This window comes from Tupaia chinensis, unplaced genomic scaffold, assembly GCF_000334495.1.
Source record: "Tupaia chinensis unplaced genomic scaffold, TupChi_1.0 Scaffold144113_1, whole genome shotgun sequence".
NCBI classification, from domain to species: domain Eukaryota; kingdom Metazoa; phylum Chordata; class Mammalia; order Scandentia; family Tupaiidae; genus Tupaia; species Tupaia belangeri.
In genome coordinates, this window is record NW_006203968.1 from 169,075 (window position 1) to 182,802 (window position 13,728).

The 13,728-nt window shown below is 36.4% G+C and overlaps 1 pseudogene; it reads left to right on the forward strand.

The window, feature by feature from the left end:
• Positions 1-6,744: 6,744 nt before the first annotated feature.
• On the forward strand, positions 6,745-10,494 carry LOC102500163 (DNA excision repair protein ERCC-6-like pseudogene; annotated as a pseudogene).
• Positions 10,495-13,728: the final 3,234 nt, after the last annotated feature.

Below are 13,728 nucleotides of genomic sequence, written 5' to 3' on the forward strand. Positions count from 1 at the left end.
AAAAAAAAAAAAAAGATAAGTGTTGGTGGGGGTGTGGTGAAAAGGGAATGCTCTTACACTGCTGGTGGGAATGTAAATTGGTCCAACCACTGTGGAGAACAATTTGGAGATTCCTCAAAAGACTACAAATAGAACTACCATATGATCCAGCAATCTCATTCCTTGGCATCTACCCAAAGGACAGAGGAATTCTTTATTGGAAAAGTGCTTGCACATCGATGTTTATTGCGGCACTTTTCACGTTTGCTAAGACATGAAACCAACCCAAATGCCCCTGTACAGATGAATAGATTGAAAAAATGTGGCACATATATTCTATGGAATACCATTCAGCCATTACAAACAACAAAACACTGACTTTTGACAATAAATGGAAGAATATGGAAGATTTACTACTGAGGGAAGCAAGCCAGGCTATGAAAGAGAGACACTGTATGTCTCCACTTAATATATACCGAGTGTCCATACTCTATAACTGAAACGGATGGGCTAAAGGATGTACAAACACAAGAGATGGGTATGAATGCCAGATGTGGTGTTTGTGGAGGAGTGGGGCCTGGGGAAAAACATTTGGAGGAGGGATATGGAGACAGCATTGTTCAGACAGGGAGGTAGTATTGTTTTATTTTGATCAACTGGACTGGGGAGAAATGTTCATATATTGAAGTGATCAACTTATAAGCTAAAAAATGTGATTGAATGTATTAAAAAATGTTAAAAAATTAAAATTAAATTTTAAAAAATGATACACCACTAGTGAGACTTATTAAGAAGAAGAGAGAAAGGAACCAGGTGAATCAAATCTGCAATGAAGCTGGTAATACAATAACAGACATAGTAGAAATTTAAAACATCATTAGAGATTACTTTGAACATCTGTATGCCAAGAAACAAGACAACCTGAATGAGATGGACAATTTCCTGGACAAATATAATCTATCAAGAATGAGACAGGAGGATATAGAAAGTCTTAATATGCCCATAACAAGCCAGGAGATTGAATCAGTAATAAATAACTTCCTAACAAAGAAAAATCCTTGCCCTGTTGGATTCACCTCTGAATTCTACAACACCTTCAAAGAAAAGTTAACCCCCATTCTGATCAAGTTATTTCTAAAGATCCAAAAGGGTGAATCTCTCCCTAATTCATTTTATGAAGCCTCTATCACCCTTATCCTTAAAACAGTTAAGGACAGGACAAGGAAGGAAAATTATAGACCAATATCTCTGATGAATATAGACTCAAAGATTCTCAACAAGATACTAGCAAATCGTATCCAACAACTTATAAAAAAGATCATACACCATAATCAGGTAGCTTTATTCCAGGAATGCAAGGTTGTTTCAACATATGAAAACCATAAATGTAATATGTCATATTAATAGGAATAAAGATAAAAACCATATGGTCACATCGATTGATGCAGAAAAAGCATTTGTTAAGATACAACATCCTGTCATGATCAAGACTCTCAGAAAAATCAGCATTGAAGGGGCATTTCTCAACCCAATAAAAGCCATCTATGAAAAACCCATAGAAAATATCATCCTGAATGGAGAAAAGCTGAAAGCATTCTCAATAAACACAGGAACATTACAAGGATGCCCACTTTCTCCACTCCTTTTTAATATAGTACAGAAAGTCTTAGCCAATGCAATCAGAAAAGAGAAAAAAAAAAAGCCTTCCAAATAAGAAAAGAAGAAGAGCAACTTTCTATTTGCAGATGACATATTTGTATACATAGAAGACACAAAGGTCTCCATGGAAAAATAACTGAAAGTAATACATGATTCCAGTGAAGTTGCAGGATATAAAATCAATATACAAAAATTGATAGCATTTCTATATACAAATAACAGGCAGACTGAGACAGAAAAGAAAAAAGTTATTCCATTTACCATAGCCACCAAAAGTATAAGATATTTAGGAATAAATCTAACCAAAGAAGTTAAAGACCTCCACAAGGAAAACTATGAGAAGCTAAAAAAAGAAATTGAATATGACACATAAAAGTGGAAGGATGTCCCATGTTCCTGGATTGGAAGAATTAATATAATCAAAATGGCAATTCTACCCAAATTAATCTACCTATTTAATGCAATGCCATTCAAAGTACCAGACACATTCTTCACAGATCTAGAAAAGACAATCATAATATTCGTCTGGAATCATAAAAGACCTCGTATTGCCAAAACAATTCTACACAAGAAGAGTGGAGTGGGTGGCATTTCACTCCCTGACCCCAAAATATATTACAAAGTGGTGGTAATCAATACAGCATGGTAATGGCACAGAAACAGACAGGAGGACCAATGGAACAGAGTCCCCAGATAAATGTCCAACCAATTTTTGACAAGGGGTACCAGTCAATTCAGTGGGAAAAGGAAAACCTCTTCAGCAAATGGTGCTGGAAAAACGGGATTTCCACCTGCAGGAAAATGAATCTAAACCCCTACCTCTCACTGTTGACAAAAATTAAGTCAAGGTGGATCAAGGATCTAAATCTAAGACCTCAAACTATAAATCTCCTCCTGGAAAACACTGGGGAAACTCTGGGACACATTAGGGTAAAAGAAAGACTTCTTAAATAAGACCCTAAAACACAGTCTATCATCCCCAAAATAGACGAGTGGGATTACATCAGACTAAGAAACTTCTGCATGGCAAAAGGCACAGTAATTAGTGTGAATCGACAGCCCTATGAATGGGAAACTATTTTTGTAAGTTTTGCATCAGATAAGGCACTTATAACCAGAATACACAAGGAACTAAAGAAGCTGTTTGGAAAAAAGATGATCAACCCTGTTCAAAGATGAAAGAAGGAGTTGAAAAAAACACTCTCTAAAGATGACATAAGAATAGTCAAAAGGCATATAAAAAAACTGTTCAACACCCTTCATCATAAGGGAAATGCAGACCCAAACAACAATGAGGTCCCACCTATCCCTGGTGAGAATGTCTAAGATTAAAAAAACAAACAGTCGAGAACCAGCAGTTAGCATAATGGCTATGTCGCTGGACTCCCATGTAGTCGAACGCAGTTTGTGTCCGGACCTGGTGGCTTAAAACTCACGCTGGGTGCGTGCATGTGCGTGCCCAGGATCCCAAGAGGAGAATGAAGGAGAAGGGATTGTGGTGTGGCCATCCCCCCTGGGGGGTGATTTCTCACTTTCTGTTTCTATGTCTCTCTCTGTCTGTCTAGCAAGTGCATGTGCCCTATAGCGAAAACCTCTCAAACAAACAAACAAACAATGACAAGTGTTGGTGGGGGTGTGGTGAAAGAGGAACTCTTTTACACTGCTGATGGGAATGTTAATTGGTCCAGCCACTGTGGATTATAATTTGGAGATTCTACAAAAATCTACAAATAGATCTACCATATGATTCAGCAATCCCACTCTTCTATATCTACCCAAAGCATAGAAGATTTCTTCATTGGAAAGTGTTTGCATGTCGATGTTTACTGTGGCAATATTCAGGATTGTTAACACATAGAACCAACCCAAATGCCCCTGTACGGATGAATGGATTGAAAAACTGTGGCACATATACTCTATGGAATACTATTCAGTCATAAAAAAACAACAAAACCCTGTCCTTTTATTTTTTTATTTTTTTTTTTTTGAGAAAAGGAATTGCAGTAAGAATTTATTTTGTGCAAGATATTTGGGAAAACATAATTTTTATAAATGTACATTTTCCATGAAGTTTTTGAATTGACAGAAAGTGGTAGAATATGGAAGATTTACTGCTGAGTGAGCAAGCCAGGATATGAAGGAGAGACATTGTATGTCACCACTTAATATATACCAAATGTCTGCACTCTATTACTGAAACTGATTGACTAATGGTTGTATTAACACAAGAGATTGGTGTGAATGTCCAATGAGGTGTGTGGAGGAGTGGGCCCTAATGAAGGACATTTGGAGAAGGGATACGGAGGTAGAGCATTGATGGGAGGGAGGTGTGGTGTTATCAGTTGAAGATATTATGATCAATGGGACAGGGGAGAAATATTCACATATTGAAATGCTCACATTGTAAGCTAAACAATGTGATTGAATATTTCTAAAGAGTAAATTAATTAATACAAAAAGAAAGTAGTTAGACTATTAAAGAAATGTTGTGATTAATACAATGTCTGTGTGTGTGTGTGGATAAGAAATGGAAAACAACTGTAGACACCAGAGATAGTGTGAAAAGAGGTTGGGAAAGGACGTAAGGTCAGAAATAAGGGTAAAAAAAATACTAGCAACTAAAAATTGAAAATTTTTGATAATATGTATGATTAAGCCACTACGCAGTATATTCTGGATGGGAAATCACATTTTATATGCTGTAACAATGCTTAGGGAATGAGTGTAAATTAAGTTTAAAAAAAAAGTTCTAAAAAAAAACTAAAACCGTTTTTTATGGAAATAAAAAAAATGCTTTAAAAATAACTATTCAATGACTGCAGTAAGATATATAGGCCCAGCTAGGTGCTACTTTATAGTATGTTCATTCTACTCACTGAGGCTCATGCCTAAAGTAGGACTTGTGTTCATGTGAATGTATATATCAACTGTGCTTGCTATGAAAATATTTAGATTAACTAAAATATTTAGTGACTCAGTACAATGTGGAGGGAAAAAAGTATAGAAAGCAAACCTAGATACCAGAAACAGTGTGGGTCTAGAGTGGAAGATGGCAGAGGGTAAGACATAGGGAATCAAGGATGGGAAAATAAAGCAAAACATACAGGAAACAAGGAATGGAAAATTATTTGTTGATGATAATGTGTATGTTGATGTGCTTGATTGAGCCAGTATACAGTGTACTCTGCATGGAAAATCTCATTTTGTATGCTGTAATGATGTACGGTGAATGAATGTAAATAAATAAATTTAAATAAAAATTACTATTCATATACTGATAACTAAATGGACAAAATAAATTAATTTGCAGATTTGAAATATATGCTTTTTAGGGAATACCACTTGAAACATAGTATAGTGACCAGGCTGCATGTGGTTATAGTTCCTTTCAGTCAGGACAATGGCTCATCCCCCAGCAACTCACTTTTCAACCTCAGGTTTGTGTCTTGGGACTTTAAAACAAGCTTATGCCTCTCTTCACCCCATCTGGAGATTGGTTCAAATGGCAATGCCAGACACCAAGGTGTAGGCCCTAAATCCTGGGACCTGTGACTTATCCCACCACCCTCCACTTGTGTTTGGACTCTCAGAAATCTGTGTTTGAATAGTGCATAGCATGCATTGTGCACTTCATAACCTTTTATTTTCTCCTGAGGCAAAGCTAATTAGCTCGGTTGAAGGATCACCACTCTTTAGAAACAGGGAGGACTTTTGGTCACTGAGGACCTGTGACAACAGTACAGGGTACTGCTGATCTACAGGGAAGGAAACAAGAAGAGATATCACCAAGTTTCTACTCCTGCACACCTTGGAACACTCAAAGGCACCTTGAATATGTTAAGAAAACATGCGTAGACCACCAGATGACTAGGAACAATAGTAGGGGCAAAAGAAACATGAGCAACCAAACAAGTGTCTCTCTCTCAGGGGAAAACATCAATTCCACATCACCCCCAGAAAACACAATGGACATTGTGAACATGTCAGATAAGTAATTCAGAATATTTGTAGTAATAAACTAACTGCAATGTAAGAGAAAAGAGACAACGAGCTTCAGGAGACGAGGAAGTCTTATTATGATTTGAAAGAAGAAATAGAAATCTTAGAAAAGAATCACATGGAACTGTTAGAAATAAAGAATGTGATATAGGAAATTAAAACCTCCCACAAACATACTAAAAGTAGAATAGAACATGCAGAAGATCGAATCTCAAATGTAGAAGACAAAAATTCTGATCTAGAAAAAAGTATAAAGAAGACTGAAAAAACAACCAAGGGAAATGAGGATAATATGCGAGGAATACTGGATACCATCAAGTGCCCCGAAATTCAGATAATTGGTATCCCAGAAGAGGAAGAAAATAATACTTGCATTGATAATTTATTTCATAAAATTCTGTAAGAAAATATTCCAAATCTAGAAAGGCATTCAAATATCCAGACCCAAGAAGTACATAGGACCCCAAATAAAATCAACCCAAAAAGATCCTCTCCAAGGCACTACATAGCCAGATGGAGAAAATCATCAAAGACAAGATACTAAAATTGGCAAGAGGGAAACATTAAGTTACTTACAAAATTAGCCCCATAAGGCTGACATAGGACATAGTGTTGGGAACAGTTCAGGCTAGGAAAGAATGGGGAATATTGCCAAAGTGTTGAATAAAAAACAGTTTAAACCAAGAATAATATACTTGGCAAGATTATCTTTCATATGGGAAAAAAGATAAAAAACATTCTCGGATAAACAACACCAGAAAGAATTTATCAACTCTAGACTAGCTCCTCAAGAGGTTCTGAAGCTAGTGTTATACCAGGAAAACTAAAAGTAAGATGGACTGTTAGAAGAGAACAAAAAAACAACCAGAAAATGTCTCATTTGATGATAAGTACAGGTCTAAAACTATCTATAATAACATTGAATGTTAATGGATTAAATTTTCCAATTAAGAGACATAGACTGGCTGAGTGAATTTAAAGAAAAAAATAAACAAAGCAGAAACCCTCTATCTGTTGCTTGCAAAAAATGCACATTATGGACAAAGACACACATAGACTAGGAAAATCAAATTCCAGCCGAGATTCCAGGAATTCAACCTGAGGACCATGGAGCAGTACCGAAGGTTTGCTGAGGCTGATTCCTTGAGCCTACAACAGGCTGCACGTTACCTGAGGTATGCGAAAGAGGCCAAAGAAGCAACTAAGAATGGAGATCTGGAAGAAGCATTGAAACTTTTCAAAGGACATTTTTTACAATGAAAATGTGATAAGCAGAATCCAAAAAATACAGAAAGCCTTGGAGGAACTGGCAGAACATGAAGATGATGAGTTTATAGACGTATGCAATTCTGGCCTGCTGCTTCATCAAGAACTGCACAACCAACCTTCTGAGCACCAGAAAGAAGGTACAGATTTCCTCTATATCTTATATAGGGATGGAAGAAAAGGCGGTATCTTGGCAGATGATATGGGATTAGGGAAGACTGTTCAAATCATTGCTTTCCTTTCTGGTATGTTTGATGCTTCATTTGTAAACCATGTGTTGTTGAGCATGCCAACCAATCTTATTAAAATATGGGTAAAAACATTCATCAAGTGGACTCCAGGAATGAGAGTCAAAAATTTCATGGTCGCAGCAAGGAAGAATGTACCAGAAACCTCAATCAGATTCAACAAAGGAATGGCATCATTATTACTACATACCAAATGTTAATCAATAACTGGCAGCAACTCTCAAGCTTTAATTTGAAAGAGTTTGTATGGGACTATGTCATCCTTGATGAAGCACATAAGATCAAAACCTCATCTACTAAGTCAGAAATATGTGCTCATGCTATCTCAGCCAACAATCACCTCCTTCATACGGGAACTCCAATCCAGAATAATTTACAAGAACTATGGTCCCTCTTTGATTTTGCTTGTCAAGGGTCCCTGCTAGGAACATTAAAAAATTTTAAAATGGAGCATGAAAATCCTATTACTAGAGAAAGAGAGAATGATGCTACCCCAGGGTAAAAAGCCTTGGATTTTAAAATTTACGAAAACTTAATGACAATTATAAGACCCTATTTTCTCAAAAGGACTAAGGAAGAAGTACAGAAGAAAAAGTCAAGCAACTCAGAGGTCAGATTTAGTGAGAAGAATCCAGATGTTGATATCGCCTGTGAAATACCTTCCCTTTCTAGGAAAAATGATTTATTTGAATACATCTTGTTCCTTTTCAAAAAGAAATATACAGGAAATTTGTGTCTTTAGATCATGTTAAGGCATCGTTAATGGAGACACACTCAACTATGGTTGAGCTAGGTGTCTTAAAGAAGCTTTGTAATCATCGTAGGTTGCTGTCTGCAAGAGCTCGTTGCTTGCTGAATCTAGGAACTGTCTCATTCTCTGCTCAAGACGCAAATGAGGACTAGTCGTCAGAAGTGTACCATATCAATCAAATAACTAATGATAGATTGATGGAAGGATCTGGAAAAACGATATTCTTAATGGATCTGCTTAAGAGACTGCAAGAGGAAGGTCATCAAACTCTGGTATTTTCCCAGTTGAGGCAAATTCTAAACATCATTGAGCACCTCTTACAGAATAGACACTTGAAGACATTGTGAATCAATGGAACAGTTACCCATTTTTTAGAACAAGAAAAAAGAATTAACCTATTCCAGCAAAATACAGACTACTCTGTTTTTCTGCTTACCACTCAAATAGGAGGTGTTAGCTTAATATTAACTGTAGCAACTAGAGTGGACATTTTTGACCCTAGCTGGAATCCTCCAACTGTTGCTCAAGCTGTAGATAGAGTTTACAGAATTGGACAAAAAGAAAATGTTGTGGTTTACAGACTGATCACCTGTGGGACTGTAGAGTAAAAAATATACAGAAGACAGATTTTCAAGGACTCAATAATAAGACAAACTACTGGTGATAAGAAGAACCCTTTCCAGTATTTTAGTAAACAAGAATTAAGAGAGCTCTTTACATTTGAGGATTTTCAGAATTCTGTCACCCAGCTGCAGCTTCAGAATCTGCATGCTGCTCACAGGAGATGTGATGAGAAATTCCATGAACATATTGCCTACCTGCACTCTTTGGGGACAGCTAGAATCTCAGACCACTATTTGATGTACACTCATGACTTATCTGGTAAAGAAGAGCTGGATGTGATAGAAGACTCTCACTATATCCAACAAAGGATTCAGAAATCTCAATACCTTGTTGAATCAGAATCTCAAAATACAAAGCTCCTGATGGAAAGAGAAAGAACTGGATATGAGAGTACCTGGTAAAGGGAACCTATATTTCCTTCTCAAACAAAGAAGAAATGCCCTGAATTGGATCACCCATAGCCTTGGCCTTCACCTTCTAGAACTACTCATTATACCCAAGAAGAAGGTATCAGTTCCTGAATGTCGAGTGTACTCATTGATGATCTGCCCAAAGAAAGTGGGAAACAAGATCTCTCCAGGATAAAGACAAGTTTTACTAACTTGCACAGTGGTAGGTACCCACCTGAAAGTATATTTGAGGCTGATACTGTAGCTACTTTACCCAAGGGGGTTAAGAGTGTAGAAAAAACTAGGACTGACTCTTTATTGGGAATGACAAAAAGCTTTGCCACTGAAAATGAAGCTCTACAGAAAGAGGCATTACACGAGGGACCTGTGCAAGAGGCACTGAAAGAGAATCCTCTGGGAAGTTTTAATGATTTACTTAACAAATCAGTCAAAGCTGATCTTGGGCCAAATCTAGATCAACCTAAGGAGGATGAGATTTTGCCTCACTGCAAACCCTGGCCCATTCATCTCATAACAAATGAAAGTCAAAGTTCAGAATCGAGTGCATCTGTTATTGAAATAACTGATGACTTGCCAGCATCTCACTGCGTACTGCAGGATGCTCAAGCGAATGATGCCAAGTTGGAAGAAAAACCATCTTCACCACAGTATGCATGTGATTTCAAGCTTTCCTTGGAAGACTCTGCAGACAATGGACAGGTTCTTTCCAGTCAGGCTTGGAGCATGTTAAGGAAGAAAATAGCTCATGTGGCCATGTAGCTAATTCCAAAGAAGAGTTTCTGCATAGCAAATCATGTCTCAGTTTGGATTCTCCTGAAAAAGATGAGGAACCATAAGTTGTAGTTAATGTGAAAATCAGAAGTAAAGCTCAAGTGATCCTTCCAGATGATGAGGATGATTCTTCTAAATGTACTTCATGCACAAATTCATTCAACACCTCTACTTTTCAATTCTCATCTGTGAAACAGTTTGATGCTTCAACTCCCCAAAATGACTTTATCCACCTGGAATGTTCTTTTCACCAACATTATCTGGTAGTCTTAATAAGCCATTAAACTCTAGAAGGTCTCTGGCTTCTGGGAGATCAATTATTAATGTGGTTTTAGACCATGTGAAGGATATGCAGGAAGGACTTGTCAACAGCAGTGAAGCACAAGATGCTGGCAATCCTGCAGAAGAAGTAGCAGAAGAAAGCAATAAGAAAGCCTCCGAGTGTACAGAAGAAGATCCTTCTGGAGAAAAGCTGTCTTCAGAAAACAAGCCTGGCCAGTTAACTGTGTCTGAGCCTAGTGCTCGAGCTCTATAGACCTCTCCTTGTAACCCAGAGGCTTTGTCTGGTGAACAGTTGGTATGTTCTCCCCAAGGTAAGGCTGTGGAGGTTACAAATGACTACGAGACCCTTGTAACACGTGGAAAAGAACTGAAAGAGTGGCTGAAAGAGTGGGGGAAAATCCAGGAGGCCCTAAATTGCTTCATTGAACCACTTGACATAGAAAGCACTGATCCTGAAGTCATGCTCATGACTTTAAGTTTGTATAAACAATTTAATAACACTTGAGAATGTAACCTATTTGCTGTATTTTGAAGTGATATTTGAGTATAAGGTAATTGTTTTTTCCATAAGTGGATTCTTTGAGAGCTTGAAGCATTCAGGCTTAAAGTGAGAAAGATCTCTAAATGAAACATTTGTCCCCTGACTCCTGCCCTCCCTCACCTCCATAGGTTAGTATTTCTTCAATTGAACATTCTTAAATTTTCCTTTTAAACATAATCTAACTTGACTTACATTATTGCTAGAGAAGATTTATTATTTTGGCCATTCTTAATTTTACTCTGAAAGTGATATCCTTTGTATTTGGCGTTTAGATACAAATTTTAAAGTTAATTTTCTCAAAGGAAAAGAAAAAGACATCCATAGACTAAAAGTGAATGGCTGGAAACAGATATTCCATGCAAATGGAAATCAAGGGGCTGGGGTTGGTATATTAATTTCAGGCAACATAGGATACAAGACAAAGACTGTTAAAAAAAGACAAAGAATGGAATTATATAGTAGTAAATGGGTTAATTCAGCAAGAAGACATAACACTTATTAATATCTATGCACCCAACACACGAGCACCTCAATATGTGAAGAAAAGACTGCTGAAGCAAAAAGGAGAGATAAGAAGCAACACTATAAATGTTTGAGATCTCATAACCCCATTATCTTCTTTTGTCTAAACAGATCTTCTAGACAAAAAATACATAGAGAGATACAATACTTAAATGATGCTATAAATGGAATGGTCTTGATACATATCTATAGAACTTTCCACCCAAAGACCAAAAAATATACATTTTTCTCACCCCAGCATAGAACCTATTCAAAGATTGACCATATGATAGGACACAAATCAAGCCTTTACAGATTCAAAGGCATAGAAACTTCATCCAGCATCTTCATGATCAAATTAAACTCAATATTAATTTCTAGAAAAACCCTCAAAAACACACAAACACATGGAAACTGAACAACTTACTTCTGAATGGTTTCACAACTACAGAAGACATTTAATCTTAATTAAAAAAAATGCAGAGAAGTAAATGATAATGAGTATACGAGTTTCTATAATGTATTGGGAATGGCAGAAACAGTCATAAGAGAGAAATACATAGCGATTAGCGCACATAACAAAAAGATGGAAAGGTGGCAAATAGATAACCTAACATCATGCCTCAGGGAATTGGAAAAAGAACAACAAAAGAGAAACAAAAATTTCCAGTTGAAAAGAAATAATAAAGACTCGAGCACAAATAAATGAAATGGAATATAAACGAACCATACAGAAAACAAATGAAAGCAGAGATTAACAATATCGACACACCACTGGCTAGACTGAAAGAGAAGAAAAAAGAAAGAAACAAGATAAATCAAATATGTGATGAAACAGGCAACATTACAAAAAACATAATAGAAATACAAAATTAGAGGATACTATGAGTGACTATATGCCAACAAACCAGAGAACATGGAGGAGATGGACAAATTCCTGGATGCATACAACCTACAAAGATGTAATCAGGAGGACATACAAAACCTGAACAGACCATGACAAGAAATGAGATTGACTCAGTAATAAATAACCTCCCAACAAAGAAAAGCCCAGGTCCAGATGATTTCACTTCTGAATTCTACAAAACCTTTAAGGAAGAGTTAACCCAGATCTTCTAGACAAACAATACATAGAGAGATACAATACCTAAATGATGCTATAAATGGAATGGTCTTGATACATATCTATAGAACTTTCCACCCAAAGACCAAAAAATATACATTTTTCTCACCCCAGCATAGAACCTATTCAAAGATTGACCATATGATAGGACACAAATCAAGCCTTTACAGATTCAAAGGCATAGAAACTTCATCCAGCATCTTCATGATCAAATTAAACTCAATATTAATTTCTAGAAAAACCCTCAAAAACACACAAACACATGGAAACTGAACAACTTACTTCTGAATGGTTTCACAACTACAGAAGACATTTAATCTTAATTAAAAAAAATGCAGAGAAGTAAATGATAATGAGTATACGAGTTTCTATAATGTATTGGGAATGGCAGAAACAGTCATAAGAGAGAAATACATAGCGATTAGCGCACATAACAAAAAGATGGAAAGGTGGCAAATAGATAACCTAACATCATGCCTCAGGGAATTGGAAAAAGAACAACAAAAGAGAAACAAAAATTTCCAGTTGAAAAGAAATAATAAAGACTCGAGCACAAATAAATGAAATGGAATATAAATGAACCATACAGAAAACAAATGAAAGCAAAGATTAACAAGATTGACACACCACTGGCTAGACTGAAAGAGAAGAAAAAAGAAAGAAACAAGATAAATCAAATATGTGATGAAACAGGCAACATTACAAAAAACATAATAGAAATACAAAATTAGAGGATACTATGAGTGACTATATGCCAACAAACCAGAGAACATGGAGGAGATGGACAAATTCCTGGATGCATACAACCTACAAAGATGTAATCAGGAGGACATACAAAACCTGAACTCACCAAGACAAGAAATGAGATTGACTCAGTAATAAATAACCTCCCAACAAAGAAAAGCCCAGGTCCAGATGACTTCACTTCTGAATTCTACAAAACCTTTAAGGAAGAGTTAACCCCTAGCCTACTCAAATTATTTTGAAACATCCAAAAGGAAAGAAACCTTCCAAATTCATTTTCTGAAGCTTCCATCATCCTCATTCCCCCCCCAAAATAAGGACATGACAAAAAAAGGGAAAACTACAGACCAATATTGCTGATGAATATATATGAGAAAACTCTCAACAAGATACTTGCAAATCATACTCAACACGACCAGGTAGGCTTTATTCCAGGGATGCATGGTTATTTCAATATACACAAGACCATAAATATAATACACCATATTAACAGGAAGGAAGATAGAAACCATATGATTATTTCAATAGATGCAGAAAAAGTATTTGATAAGATACAGCATCCTTTCATGATTAAGACTCTCAGTAGGAATGGTATAAAAGGGTCATTTCTCAACACAATAAAAGCCATATGTGAAAAACCTGTAGCTAACATTATACTGAATGGGGAGAAGTTAAAACTTTTCCACTAAAAAGAGGTACTATACAAGACTACCCTCCTTTTTTCACTTCTTTTTAATATCATGCTGGAAGTCTCAGCTAATGCAACAGAAAAGAGAACAATATAAAAGGCATTCAAATAGGCAAAGAAGAGTTGAAAATATCTTTATTTG